This window comes from Fringilla coelebs, assembly GCF_963513975.1.
Source record: "Fringilla coelebs genome assembly, chromosome: 4".
NCBI classification, from domain to species: Eukaryota; Metazoa; Chordata; class Aves; order Passeriformes; family Fringillidae; genus Fringilla; species Fringilla coelebs.
In genome coordinates this window covers 62880851-62896360 of record NC_140032.1, presented here as the reverse complement: position 1 = coordinate 62896360, position 15510 = coordinate 62880851, and positions in this window count along the sequence as shown.

Sequence of the window (15510 nt, the reverse complement as noted above, 5' to 3'; positions counted from 1 at the left end):
GCAACATTTTTTCCTATCAGCTCAGAAACATCTCTTGTAAAATCTCTACTGCTCATTTTCTGCTTTGCTTCTTGTCTGATTTTTTCCAATTTCTGACTGACAGTTAAGTTATTCCACTGACTGGCATATGAAGATTTATTTACATGCTTAAACATTTATGTAAGTGCTAAAATGGGCCACATGGTCATCAGACTGGACTGGTGTTTCACATATTCCATTTCTTTTCTTAGTCAAATTTTAGAAGTCATTTTAAAATTGGGTAATTAGAACTACAGGCATACCACATCATTAAACAGTCACATAATAATGTTCTGCTTTGCTCTTACTTCCATGTGATTCTTCAGACTGAGCTTGATCTTTTCATCATCAAGAAGCAATATTCTTAACTCCACTTTTATCCTGTGAAATGCTCAACTAAGTGCACAAAACATTTTACAGAGAGGGCTTCCTGCCATTAGGATTTTTTGCAGCTGGATCAGGGCCTTGAGTCCTCTCTTTAATAGCCAGGCAAGCACAGAAAATTGAGGTTTGGTGGTGCAAATATATCCCAACACATATAATGGATGCTTTGAGACCATGTTCTGTTCACATTAAAATTTTTGAGCCCTCAACTGACATTACTTTTCATGACACAAAATAATCCAATGTAAGGACTTAATTCATTTGGGTTCTGATTGAATGGAAAATATGTGACCTGTTAAAAAATGACAATTTATTTCCAAAAGAAAATATCTTTTCATCCTCTCCATTAGATTACACAATGTTCACAGCCATAGGTACATTTTACATTAATTACTGATGGTCCAAACAACATATGGCTTAGTTTGAATATTTCATAAAGTTCTGCCATGGGATTTAACTTTAAGTGAGCCTTCATTCCACCTGAAAGGCCCCCAAGACTACTTCCCTAAAAACAAACCCAAATCAAAGAAAGGCTTGGATGGAATCCAAGCAACCTATTATAATTCAGAATTCAAAAAGCAATATCAGAAGGAATGGTCTAAAGTCACAGGAAAGGATAGAAATAATAAAAGAAAGCTTTTTCTCACACATTCTCCAGTGTTATTTCATTTGTGTGAGAAATTATTAGAGAAACAGTAGACCACATATTTTCTGTGGATTAAAACAACATATGCTATTCAAGAAGAACAGTCTCTAGCAGACTTTGTATTTAAGAAAATTAAACACAGTCTATCATTAGTATTCTCAGCAGAAGATATAAAAATGGACTTACCTGTTGTCAAGTATTCCCTTAAGGTAGTCTGGGACTAATAGGAATAGGATATTAAAGCTCATCTATCCATTAAGCTCTTATTCAGGCTGTGCTAGCAAAGTACCATTTGAAAATACTATATAAATGATCATCAGATATGAAAGATTTCATCTACATATCAGCTCCTGAGGGGAACTTTCCCTGCATATATGTATAAATTCTCTGAAAGCCTTACCATTTGAAAATACTATATAAATGATCATCAGATATGAAAGATTTCATCTACATATCAGCTCCTGAGGGGAACTTTCCCTGCATATATGTATAAATTCTCTGAAAGCCTGTCCAAGTTTCCCTCTGAAATGGCTAACAGGAACATTAATATTGTCGATTTTACATTTTTATTGGAAAAGTGTCATTCTGAAGATGCACATGAAAGAATCCCACACTGTTGAGCTACCTCGTTATCACCTAGGTTGACTGATCTTGCCATGTGTCTTTATTTATCTAACCTTGCTTTTTCTTCCTAAGTGAAAATCTTTGGCACTGGCCAAAGCATCCTAAATCCCAAAGTTGCAATCAAGTTTCTTCAAGATCTGCCTTGTAAATATGTTATTTAGGTCTTCTTAATGTAGATTTTTGTTACTGCCACTTGTTAGTGGCCTATATTTATCTATTTTCTTATTCAAATTGCCTAGAAGGGGAAAAATATGTGGGTGCCTAATATTTAACTCAAAATAAGATTCAAATCATCTGGGCTTCCTTTTTAGCTCTGTGAACAGAGGGCCTCAGAGCATTCTAGTTTTGTCATTTATTTTGTATTTGTAAATCCTCCTCTGAGTGTAAGGGGATTATGAGAACTGCTGGGGACAAGGGAATAATAATCCTTACTAGTATTTCCTTTGAAAAGCAGACCTTAAGTTCCCTAACAGTAAATCTTTCCAGTGGATTAGTCACAGAGACTGGCTGCGAGAACATCATATGTCTGCTGACGTTAAAAGTCTCTTCTAAACATATTTAAAACCATTTATTTCGTTTATGAAACAGCTATTTTTCAATTGGTGTTGTTCTGCTTATTGATTACTGAGAAAAGTCATTAAGTTTTCATTCACAGGCATTCAAGGTTATAAAAGATTTTTCTTCATTCATTAAGTATCTGCAGGAAAATGGCCTTTTCTACACACCAGTCAAAATGTGGAACTGTTTCACTGCTTAAATTGCATCAAAGGAGAACTCAAGAAAGGCCTGTTTTGGGGGCTTTTGCCCAAATTATAAAAATATGCAACGAAGAAAGTAGAAGAGAATTTTTCAGGATGCAATATGCTTCGGATAACTTCATCAAGCACTTGATTTAGCTACAGCATTAACAGGCCAAAGAAAAGTGTCACATACAGTGTTTTAATTAGAGGCAGAAAGTATATTCACCACTCAGTATTTTTACAGGCAGTCTTTCTTTCAAGACCAAACCATCAGTAGTTCCTTTTTGCCACTAGTGTTTCATGCAACTAAATAAATTAATTTTATTTACTCATTTAATTATAGATACTTTTTTTTTTGCTGAGGGGTTTAGGTTCAGCGCTAATGTGAAGTTAAATGTTCATCTGTGAAAAAGAGTGTCCATTTTTTATAGGATTTTTTTTCCTTTTTTGTTTTGTAGGATTGAATTGAATCACATGAAATAAGTTTGCAAGAAACCCACTACACCTAAAAGGCAACTTCAGACTTATAGGCTCTAGCTTTTGCACACCAGCTATTTAAATCAAGCCTCTCCAAACTTAAAACAGGACTTTAAAGAGGACTGAAATTTTTTTTTTTAATGGACTGAGATTCCCATTGTTGGAAATTATACAAAGTTTAACAGTTTTTATGTAACTTTAATCAGTTTTGTTTGCCTTTGCTCAGAGGGAAGGGAATTGAAGTTTCTTTTCAGGGGACTGTTCCACCAGGTGAGGTCTGATAAGTTTTATATCTGGACAGACTAGGAGTAGTGCAGAAGATACACAAAAGACAGCAACCATCAATGACCATCAACTCCAAACATCACCCCTGACATGGTCAGAGACACCTGGCCTGGGAAAAGAGAGATAAGAATGAGAACCTAAGCAGCACCTGAAGCGAAGAAATCTGTGTCCAATAGGAAATCAAATACTAAGAACTCCTCAACTTGGCACAAATGAACACTGAACCAATGAATCTCTATGGGGCTTGACTGTATAAAACTTGTGAAAAATCTAGTAAAATTCATGTGTGATGGGGTGAATTTCTCTGCACAACCTGGGCAATGTGTGGATGAAATTACTTCTGTATCACACCCTGGCCAGAAAACCATCCTGGCCAGAATAAAGTAATGCCTTGATCCTCTAACACTAAAAAAAATTTTGGAGAGTTTTTTTGTTTTTTCCACAGTTTTGGTGACACCATGGCAACTATTTAGGACAGCATGAAAGAGAGGAGCTACACCATCACTTGTCAAATCGAGTATGGCTGGAAAAGGAAAGGGATTTCTTCCCAAATACAGAAAAATAAGATACATCAATTGCAATATTACATGACAAAAGAGATGGTTAATCCCAACAACATTCATGTTGTTTTCATCAGCCTTTTTAGCAAACTATGAGGCATAAACTTCATTGTTAAGTAACCACATATAATCAAACCAACCTGAGACCAAATCCTCAAAGCACTTTGATAAGATTATTTCACTGTAGAGACAGACCAGGGAACACGTGTTGGAGACTGAAATGTTTTAATTTAGGACTTCAACATCTTCATGAAAGATTTTTGCCTATTATAGCAAAACGGTATAAAAGCTGAAGAGAAGACTACCCCTGCTTCCTTCCTTCCTTCCTTCCTTCCTTCCTTCCTTCCTTCCTTCCTTCCTTCCTTCCTTCCTTCCTTCCTTCCTTCCTTCCTTCCTTCCTTCCTTCCTTCCTTCCTTCCTTCCTTCCTTCCTTCCTTCCTTCCTTCCTTCCTTCCTTCCTTCCTTCCTTCCTTCCTTCCTTCCTTCCTTCCTTCCTTCCTTCCTTCCTTCCTTCCTTCCTTCCTTCCTTCCTTCCTTCCTTCCTTCCTTCCTTCCTTCCTTCCTTCCTTCCTTCCTTCCTTCCTTCCTTCCTTCCTTCCTTCCTTCCTTCCTTCCTTCCTTCCTTCCTTCCTTCCTTCCTTCCTTCCTTCCTTCCTTCCTTCCTTCCTTCCTTCCTTCCTTCCTTCCTTCCTTCCTTCCTTCCTTCCTTCCTTCCTTCCTTCCTTCCTTCCTTCCTTCCTTCCTTCCTTCCTTCCTTCCTTCCTTCCTTCCTTCCTTCCTTCCTTCCTTCCTTCCTTCCTTCCTTCCTTCCTTCCTTCCTTCCTTCCTTCCTTCCTTCCCTCCTTCCTTCCTTCCCTCCTCCCTTCCCTCCTCCCTTCCCTCCTCCCTTCCCTCCTTCCTCTTGCTTTCTCTTGCTTTCTCTTGCTTTCTCTTGCTTTCTCTTGCTTTCTCTTGCTTTCTCTTGCTTTCTCTATTTCTCTCTTTCTCTCTCTTTGCCTCTTTTACTATTAAATAAAAAGTATTAAGTTTTTTGGCACCAACATCTAAATCATTTGGTTTCAATCAAGTTTTGGGGTATTTTTCAAACCTCTCTGGACTCGATCCGTATTATTCACAGAGAGCTAATTTTCTTTGCTCTTCTGTGTTTAAACAGCTTTATAACAACATGCAATAAGGAAAGCTGAAGAATTTATTATTATTATTATTATTATTATTGTTATTATTATTATTATTATTATTATTATTATTATCATCATCATCATCATCATCATCATCATTATTATTATTATTATGCATAAACTGTCCTGTTATTGCTCCTGGATATTTTCTTTGTTGTGTGTTCATTATTTTAATTTTATAAAAGCATCACCATGCTCTTCCTTAATCTCACCTTTGTTTCCATACACCACCAGCATGCATCGCACTAATTAGATCTCTAATTTTTATAGGATCTATCTGTCTCTTTCTTACTCGCCCTGTCTCATTATTTTCAAATGAAATTGCATTAACACTACTCTAAATAAAAATATTATCCTCAGATGCAATCTTAACAAGTCCTACCCCCATACCTCCATAAGATTTATCTCTGAGCAAAGACATCATTGTGTCAATTTAGGACTCAGAACACTAACTGTGCTCAAATTCCTTCCAATCCAAGTACAGTTGGCTGAGAATTGATTTTTCCATTGCAATGTGGTGTTGGCATGTGTACATTGTATAGAGTGGGCTGCCTGCCAGCCTTACCACTGCCATGCAGGACTAATGTTATATAGACTTACAAGTTTATTTCTTTGAAAGCTACCACAAAAAGAGCTGGAACTTTTTCTTAACTAGGACCAATATTGTTATTTTATTGAGATTCCTTCCAAGAGAAGCCAAATCATTACAAATTCCTGACTGAAATAGAACTGTAATTGACTCCATATTGAACAAGCTCTGCTAGAGACACTCTTTTGCCGTCTGGTCGAGGTTCTCCACAATGATTTCTAGGGCAGGGATGATGCTTTTCCTACCTAGTCATAAATCCCCATCTGACATGTCTTGGTTTTTATTTTAAGACAAAGACTGAAATTCTGTGCTAGATACTAATGGCAATGTTTCCCTAACATCATCTTCTCATGGTTTATCCACTGGGTCGTTGCTGATCGAAGGAAACAGTTTCAGAAGTACTTTAAGCAGCAAAAAGTAGGAATTTCACTTAAAGGGAAAGATTTATATCCTTGTTACCAGGCACTCACCTAGAACTAAAGTTCTCCCTTTGTGCTATTAAAAGTGTTGGATGTACAGTGAATAAGATCAGAAAATCCCCTGGGGCTAAAAGCACACCGATGAGCTTCCCGCATTCATTTCAGCTCCAAACTGCCTCCCAAGATGACTGTACCGACACAAAAAAGGGAGTGGGAAGAAACAGAAAAAAAGATGGATTAGTTCTTTTGATGATGTGCCAGCATAAAGCATTCATAAAGCTGCTACCTAAGGGTCGTTTTGAAGTCTGTTCTTCCCAGAGAGGTTGTGGCTCAACAGAAGTTTTTCATTTCATAATAATTCTCACTGCACCATCACCTCTTGTAATCCGTTTGGTACAGGTAAAAGTACTGGGGCATGCACATGAAGGAGCACTTTTGGGGGTAAGGAAGTGAATATGTAACACATTTCATGACTTCTGGAGTACAGTTGAACTTGAGAGGCGTAATTCAGATCCCAGGTTGTTCAGAAATTTGTTGGATTTTCTGATTATTTTGTTTCTTGAATCTAAGCTTTCCTTTCAATGCAATACTGAAGAGCAGATCTAGAAAATCAAAAATCAAAAGAGAGAGGGTGAGAGCATGAGAGAGCAGAAAACTCCACCGATTCTGAGTATCAAACTCCAAAACTGTAATTCTGGGAACTCCTGTTCAGTCCCCATCTAATCTTGGGCATGGTGTGGAGGAGTTCTGTATCTCTTCTCAACTTTTGAATTCATAGAATCATAGAATGGTTTGGATTGAAAGGACCTCAAAGAGCATCTAGTCCCATGAGCAGGAACACATCCCCATAGATCAAGGCGCTCAATCCAACTTTACCTTGAACACTGCCAGGACTCAGCCACCCACTGCTTCTCTGGGCAACATGTGCTAGGCCCTTACCATCCTCACAGAGATTTTTTTCCTAATATCTAAGCTAAACCTAATCTTTCAGTTTGAACCTCAGTTTGAACTCCTTATCCTATCTCTACCCTTCCTGATGAAGGATCCCTCTCCAGCTTCCCTGTAGCCCTTTCACATACTGGAAGGTTGCTATGAGGTCTCCACACAGCCTTCTCTCCTCCAGGCTGAGCAGCCCCAGCTTTCTCAGCCTGTTCTCCTAGGGAAGGAGCTGCAGTCCTCTTATCAACTTCCTGACCTCCTCTGGACTTGTTCCAACAGTTCCATGTCCTCATGTTGGGGGGCCCAGAGCTGGATGCAGCACTGCAGGGGGGCTCTCACCAGAGCAGAGCAAAGGGGCAGGATACCCTCCCTGCCCTGCTGCCCACGCTGCTTTGGATGCAGCCCAGGATACATCTAGATTTCTGGGCTGCAAGTGCGCATTGATGACTCATGTTGAGTTTTCCATCAATAAAATCAACTTTTCCTGGCTACCTAGCATTGTATACCTGCTCAGACCAGAACTGCCAATTTGATAATGTCGACAAATCTAAAAACGCAAGAGAAAATCCTCTCCCTAAATTTCTCAAGGATTTGCAGACTTTCTCAAGACATGACTCTATTAATAAAAAGAAAAAAAAATGCACTTTGGTATCACTCTCAGGACTCCATTCCATTTTGCATGAATGGGATTGGAAAGTGATTCTATGAAACGTACCAGGTACAATACCAATCAGAAAAAATAAAGCCCACTCCTCTTCCCCACGGAGCTCCCTGATCATTTAACTCCCCTGGCCACTTGCCAATGATACAGTCACAGTTTTTCTGGTACTCTCTTTTGATCCCCTGTTTTCCTGAGAATGATCAAAGACTATCTATACATTATTCTTTCCCAGAGTTACAGAACTATCTCAGGAGGAAGAAACTGAATTCATGTCTTGACCTCCTATGTAAGCGCTCTAAAAAAAAATTAACACATGCATAATGAGAGAGGACCTTGAGGATCGGTTTTAAAAGAAGAAATTAGGTCTTTCACAGATCTTAAAAGAAAGAAACTGATTTTCACTAGCTCAAAAGAAATAAAAATAATTTAAGACATATATATGGTCAGAAATATTTTAGTACATCCATGGCAGTACCATGTACCTTCAGTGTAATTTGAACCATTTTAAGTGATACCTTGCACCGGGTTCATGCTATCCTGGATTTCATTTTGATGAGACAAACTTTCCCCATATCCACTTGAAGTTGCAGGAGGAAAGAAATATAGGGCTCACTATGGATGTTGAGGGGTAATACTTGTACTGCCTAGCACAGCACCAAAGCTGGACTTTCTGTGCCCATAATGATTTGTGAGTTGTAGGTGGCAAACAAATCTGAGCTATCAGAACCTCACTCTTTGTTGCAGCTTCCTGCGTACACTTCCCAAGTCACCAAAGCACAAATTTCAAGCTGCAGGGAGCAGCAGTCTCTCTTAGCTTTAGGTTATATCAGCTAAGGTGAATAAAGCCTAAAGACTTAGAAATACACACAAATGTACTTAATATTTTTTGTGGGCATCTAGAAATGGACATGGAACTAAGTTTAAAACGAGCTATCTGTAGAAGTCATAATCCCTCAGCATGGGTTTAAAAAATTAATCACAATTTTCCTAATTTCAATAGTTATTGTTTAGAGAACCACAGAATAATTTAGGTTGGAAAAGACCTCTGAGAGCATCGAGTCCAACCTTTGACCGATCACCACCATGTCAGCTAGACCGACATCAAGTGCCATGTCCAGTGGTTTCTTTAACATTTCCAGGGAGGGTGACTCTATCCCCTCCCTGGGCAGCCCATTCCAATGCTTAGCAGCCCTTTCTGGGAAGAACTTTTTCCTCATGTTCAACATGAGCCTGCCCTGACGCAGCTTGAGGCCCTGTCTTCTGTTGCCAGCTTCCTGGAAGAAGTGGTCAACTCCCACCTGACTACACCTGTTTTTCAGGGACTTGTAGAGAGTGATAAGGTCACACCTGAGCCTCTGCTTTTCCAGGCTAAACACCCCCAGCTTCAATTAGTTTAAGTTGTCATTTATTTTCAAAGATACTTCAAAATTTCCCATCAAAAAAATCTATTGAAAATAGGATCAAGGTAATAAGAACTTTTATTTTCCCGTGGTTTGCACACAAATAATATATTGTGTCCTCTCAACTTCAACAGCACACTGCTGAATAACATCCTCAGAGCTGTGCTAGCATCACTTGAAGATACTGCTGCAGGAAGATATTAAAGTACTATTTAAATAATTTTTAAATAAAAAGTCTTGTCTGGATTCTGTTACATTTAAGAGACAGGAGAACAAATCAATGTTGCTGAATGGAAAAGGATGAGATCAATAGGGGGACAAAGTACATTTTCAAGGCATTAAAAATCGGAAAAGTTAAAAGTTTTAAAATTGAAAAATTACCTGTCTGCATCCTTTTAAATCAAAGTTCATGGAATTTATAGAATGCTAGATGTCATGCTAGATGTCAGAAAATATCATGCATCTGAGAGCTTAGCATTGCAGTTTTCTGATAATGTACCTCTGAAGACCTAGACTTCAAAAACAGCTTTGGAATCATCAGCCATGATTTATGGAAGCAGTAATTCCACTTCTCCCTATATTTCATGTCATTAAAAAGAAAGATTGGTCTCTCTGTTGAAATTCTCTTTCTTCAGGTAGAGCTAAAAAGAACAGTAAAAACTATAAATGAACCACACTTCAGACAAACGATTTTCCAAATATTAGCTACAGAGGTACTAAACAAAAACCTGAGTAATCTTGAGTCTTATTCAGAGCTCCTTTTCTTACTTTTATGTGCAAGCTTCCACAAGGTATATCCAGCAATGCTGCTGGAGCTGGTAGGAGAAAGTCTTAAGCCTCCAGAAAGGCTTAAAAACCAGAGTCTGGTTACTGGCAGATAGCCCTAGTTTGTATCTTGGTATAGATAAGGACCCCAAATAAAATGAGTCATAGAATACCAGGTTGAAAGGAACAGCAAATATCATCTGGTCTAACCTTTCTTGGCAAGAGAATTTAACCGGTTGGCTGCAGAAATAGCTTCTCTTTCTTGTAAAGAGAGACATAAATCACAGTATCAGGGTCTGATCTCAAGTCTGTTTTGGGTGCATACACATATAATTTTGTTTTCCTCTCAGTAAAGCACTAAAAGCAATTGCAAAGCTTAGGAGAGCTTGAGAGAAAATGGATGTGGTAACATTTACAGCAGAAATTCACTCCCTGGTTTGCTAACACCAGACAGTCCTTTTCCAAGCATCCCATAAGTGTGTGGAAAATACCTTTCTATGGCTGATAAAATTTAGGATGCCAGCGAAGTCCTGCTCTCTGACCATGCCCCTCTCCTGGCTACTCCAAAAATTAACCCTGTCCTAGCCACAAGCAGAACAATCTCCTATAAAAGTGATGCAGTTTAACTGACCAATGTATATCATTATACATTGGCTCTTGAGGATTATTTTTCTACTTTCTAATGCACAGCTATGCTTAATTTCTCTCCCAAGTTTGCCCTCTGAGTTCAGGTCAGCAAACTATAGGTATCATTCTTATTCAAACATTTTGGTTATCTAAGTGATCATTAGGTTGGTCACAGATGTTTCACTGGGATATTAGCCTTAGCCATTAATTTTTCATTTATTTTTGAGCCTTTATTAATTCTATGCCTTTATTGCTATTTTTCTTAGTAATAAAAAAAGACAAAATGTTTAACAACTGCCAATTAATTTCCAAATCAGGTTTCAAAGCATGTTGTAGATTTGTGAATGAGGTAGGTATAATATTTTTGAGCCTGTGGACAAGAACTACACCAGCAGTGTGTTAAACCCAAAATCATCCATTTGTTCATATACTGCTGTGTCTGCAAAGTCATTCACATTTTTCAGGACATCTGTTCAAAACTTTCCAATATAAAGGGAGGAAAGACAAAAGGCAGACTGTCAGTAATCCGCTGAGAGGCTGCTCTTACTAGGTTTTGACAGTAGAGAGCTGCCACTTTAGAAATGTGGAAGAGAGACACCTGATATGGCAGACATTGTTGAGCAACATACAGTTCACTGACTCAGCAAAGGTTCTTGGAGTTCACAGAATCACTAGGTTGGAAGAGACCTTCGAGAGACCAACCACCTGTACTGCTGTTCCCCATCACTGAGTCCAGCCCATGCCCCCAACACCTCAACTAAACCAGGGCACTGCGTACCACATCCAGTCTTTTCTTAAACACATCCAGGGATTGTGACTCCACCACCTCCCCAGGCAGACAGCTCCCCACTAACCACAGTCTGAAGGAGCACTTCATTCTTCCTTCTTAACTACTGAATCTCTGTGTCACCCAGAGCATTTTTTACATAGAAAAGTATTCGTAGTTTTCATGAAACTCCTTTGACCGAGCCAGCAGAGAAGGGTGACCTAGCTACAGTTTGGTCCCATTGCAAACCTTGTCCCCAAGAGCTATGTGGGCATTACCTGCTTGGAAACACTTGCTGAAGAGCTCATACAACTCTGAATGACCAGACAGAAAGGTACAACACTTGCTTAAACGGCAGAGCTGTGCATTCCCATTCCCAGTCATTTAGATCTGATGGAGACAGTGGGATTATCACCGGAAGATAATCAGAGAACTTCTGCCAAGTGAGACTTTAGCAGTTCACAGAACAATTGAAAACCTGAAGCAGCACTTTGGAGGATGTAAGAGAGGATAGTTTTTTATTTTAAAGGGTTTAAAATTGTGTTAATGTGGTTTTGTACATTATTTAGTGACTGTTTAAAGAGTAATAAAATCTCAAACCTCCAACCAGTTTTGGGGATTTTTCATTAATTGGTAGCAGAAAGCACGCTAAATACCTTTTAAACCATATGGTTAAAAACACTGTTTCAAAATCTAATGAATAAATCTTTGTTTATATTCATTCACCAGTGCACAACCCACCTTTCTACTGAGTCTGGACTAGCTATCACAAGAGTCAGTGGGAAACAAGAAGGGGAAAACTCAGCTTGACTTTCAGAAATCTCAGAGCCAGCCAGCAGACATGTTCTTTGAAACTTCCCTGTACAAATGATGTGGAAGAATCTTGCTCTTTGCCTTTCCTATTTAAGTTTCCTACGCCTATACTCCTGTTCCCCATCACATTTGTTCTCCATCATCACCTATAATATGAAAGGAATACTATGCAGCACACTTCCGGCAATCACATGGGAGCTTTCAACATGCAGCCACTAGTTAATGTGCCAGAAAATCCTCCACCAGGATTTAACAGCACACAGGGTGCAAAGACCTGACAGGAACAAAGTCTTGCATATTTCCTTCTGCAAGGAAAAGCACTCAGTGCTGATTTCAGAGACAGCAGTGCCTAACTCCTAATTGCCACTGTTTCCCACTGAGCAGGAGCCAGTTTCTTCCTCTCATAAACTTTGCATAGATCCAGCTTTTCACAAGTCTTGGATCATGCTTAACTCAGAGAACATCACTTTTCCTTCCTTGCAATTAGAGTAGTACATACCAGGAAAAATAGAGCCAGCAGTTGTTTGCCTGCTGATGACAATGAAGGGCATGCTATAGGGATGGAGGAAAAGTGCTATAGAAGCCATCCCAAATTGGATGTTCTAGGTGGGTGTTCACTGTTTCTGCACCAAATACTGTCCTTCCCATCTCTGAGATTAATAATCCCTCATTTCAGTGAAAAGCACAGATTCTGCTTTCTGAGACCTAGACAAATAATTTGGATGGGAGGCTATTTCATGGCTTTTGTAGAAGCCTGTCATTTTTATAACGCCTTTGCATCTTAGGAATCTTACAGTCCATCATGTTGTTTTGAAAATGTTAAATATACATAAATGAATGCTTTTTTTTTATTGCTCACAGACAAGTCTGACTCACAGAAATCAGGTTTTCAATCTTCACATTATTAATAGCAGCCAGGACTACTGGCCCAAAAGAAATGCAACAATAGTTTAAAACAATAACTACAAGGGAGGTATTCCATGAAAGGAGAGGCAAGATATGCATCCCACTAATTCTATTTACTATTGGCTTCAATAGCTACGAGATTTTATTGACCTTTCTAACATTTGATGCAGTGCAGTAACCAGAGAGAGATAATAAAACCTACAGATTGGAAAGGCCTTAAGGAAATAGAAAACAAAAACGAAGGGAAGCCTTGTGTCCTTTATTCAATCTGTCAACTTCTACCTGTAAATTTGAGTTCATTTTACAGCTAAAATGAGCTCTTTATACAGAGCAAAGAGAGTCCCTTTACTATGCATAATGTCATAAAATTAATGGAATTCTGTACTGAAAGATAGGCACATATGATATTTCCTGTGATTCTCTTACCTTAATACACTGTGCCTCAAGAATTTGGGCAGAGAACATTTTATTGCTTAATCTTAACCAAAACTGGCTAGGCTATTCCAAAACAGGGGAGTTAAACTTTTCAGAAAATATCTATGCCCAGAAAACCTTCAGAATATCATCAACTAAAAATTTGTGAGAGCTACTATTTACTTAGCTATGGAAAGCCAAGACAGATGAAAATCAAAGTAGCACTTCTAAGATCCTTTTGAAATGTTTCTACTGAAGACTGTTATAAATATTTTATTGGGAGAATAGAATTTCCAACTGTCCCTTGAAAAGCTGTTGTGCTGAATTTAGAGATTCAATTCAACCATTAAAGTATCAAATGGAGATTTGAGTCCTGCTTTTATTGGAAATCAAAATGCAAGTTTATCCTGGGGACCCCCTAATGATGCCTCTATAATAACAGCATTTTGGAACTAGACTCAAATAGTTTATGCCACTCATCAAACTGATACAAAAAAAAAGAAGAGATTTAGTCTTGAAATAAAATAGTAATTTTTCCAGACAAAAAGATTGCAGAGAAGATTCCATTTTATTAATGATACAGAAGAGGGCAGCTGTTAACTTTGATTATATTTACAAAGTATGAATCAGTTTTAATTTACTAAGATAGGAAACCAGAATAAATTAATGATCACAATGTGGGGACATATGCAGATGATAAGGATGATTACAGCCCCTCATTTCAATTAAAATTTCAGCGTGTTGCTGCTGGAAATATCTATCAGGCTTAAGGAAACAACTGCAGACTATAATCAAAAAGTTTAGCAAGAATGGGAGAAAAGAATCCAAGATGAAAATAAAAGGTTCTGTAAAGAAGAAAATTGAAAGAGGAATCAAGGGCTCCATACCTGAATTCACTCTATTTGCCAAATGACAGTCTGACAGTTAAACTGCCATGTAGTTAAGCTTTGAATATATGCAAAACAAAGAAATGTTTATCCCTTATAGTGACAAATAAATATGTTGGCACTTAAGTCACAGAACCCAGACAAAGCATCCCAAGCCATGTATATTAGTCAAGTGATCATTTTGCAGATGAGGAAACAAGGACATGAAACTGAAAAATGTATTTGGTTTAAGGCCATAGAGAATAAATTTCTTTAAATTTACTGCAAATATGGGAAAAACTACTTCTCTCCAGCCTTAAGAGATACATACATACTGTTAAAATATTCTAGGGATTTCTTGTTCAATTGTGTTTATGCAGTTACTTTAAATGGTGTGATAATTTTTAGCATTTGCTATCCCATAACAAAATGTACAAGTAACAAAACAATGTTATTTACAAATCATCTCTGACTTTGAAACAGGGATTAATGTAGAACAGGAGGAAATTAGGGAGTGTTTTATATTGCACAGAAAGTAAACAGTTCAAATTTGCAGGAATAGGAAAAGACAGGTAAACACAAGTAAATCTGACTTTCTGAATTAATTCTGCAGGGTATGGACTTACATAATAGGAGAAAATTATATCTGCCTTTCTTTTCACTGTCTACTTGAATATTGATACTCTAGAGACCATCACAAGAAACTCTATAAAAGTCTATGAATTTCATTACAAATTTGCAATACTCTGGTGAAGCCAAATACTGTGAAGAAGAAAGCAGCAATCTCTGAACAGAACTGTAACATGCTGCATTAAAATCATTTATCTGCAGAGTAGTAAATTGATCCATCTGGCTGCAAACTGATTTGCAACAAACATAAGTATCTAATCCTGTCTGTCCATAAGAAAGAACAAGTTTTTTTTTTTCTTTTGGTGAAAATATCTGGTAGGAAAAGGTTGACTTTACGACTATGTCTGAGTAACTTTATTACCCTTTGCAGTAAATTGTATAGTGAGACTGTATGCAGATCACATGCATGCAGCATGCATTTCCACTCAATGCTTTCATTTGCCTGATGTAATCAGGTACCACTAAGTATTCTGTTGAGAATATATATGTATGTAGAATTACAAGAGATGTCACACAGATCATGGAAGTTTTACATCTGCCTATATTATTACTGACCAATTTTTTAAAAATGCATGTCTGGCAATATCAGTAAATTGCTTGCTCCCTCTGGTCTCCAACCTAATCCAAAGAAGCCAGATTAGAGTCAAAATAATCAGCTGTAACACCATAACCTGTTGTACCACTGTAACAGGCTCAGCCAGCTGGACAGTCCTTTGTCTCCCTCCCTGGATGCAGGAGGTATGCACACAAATCCTGTCAGACACACACATCATGCACAACACCCAAGGGTTCACCAGGTTTGG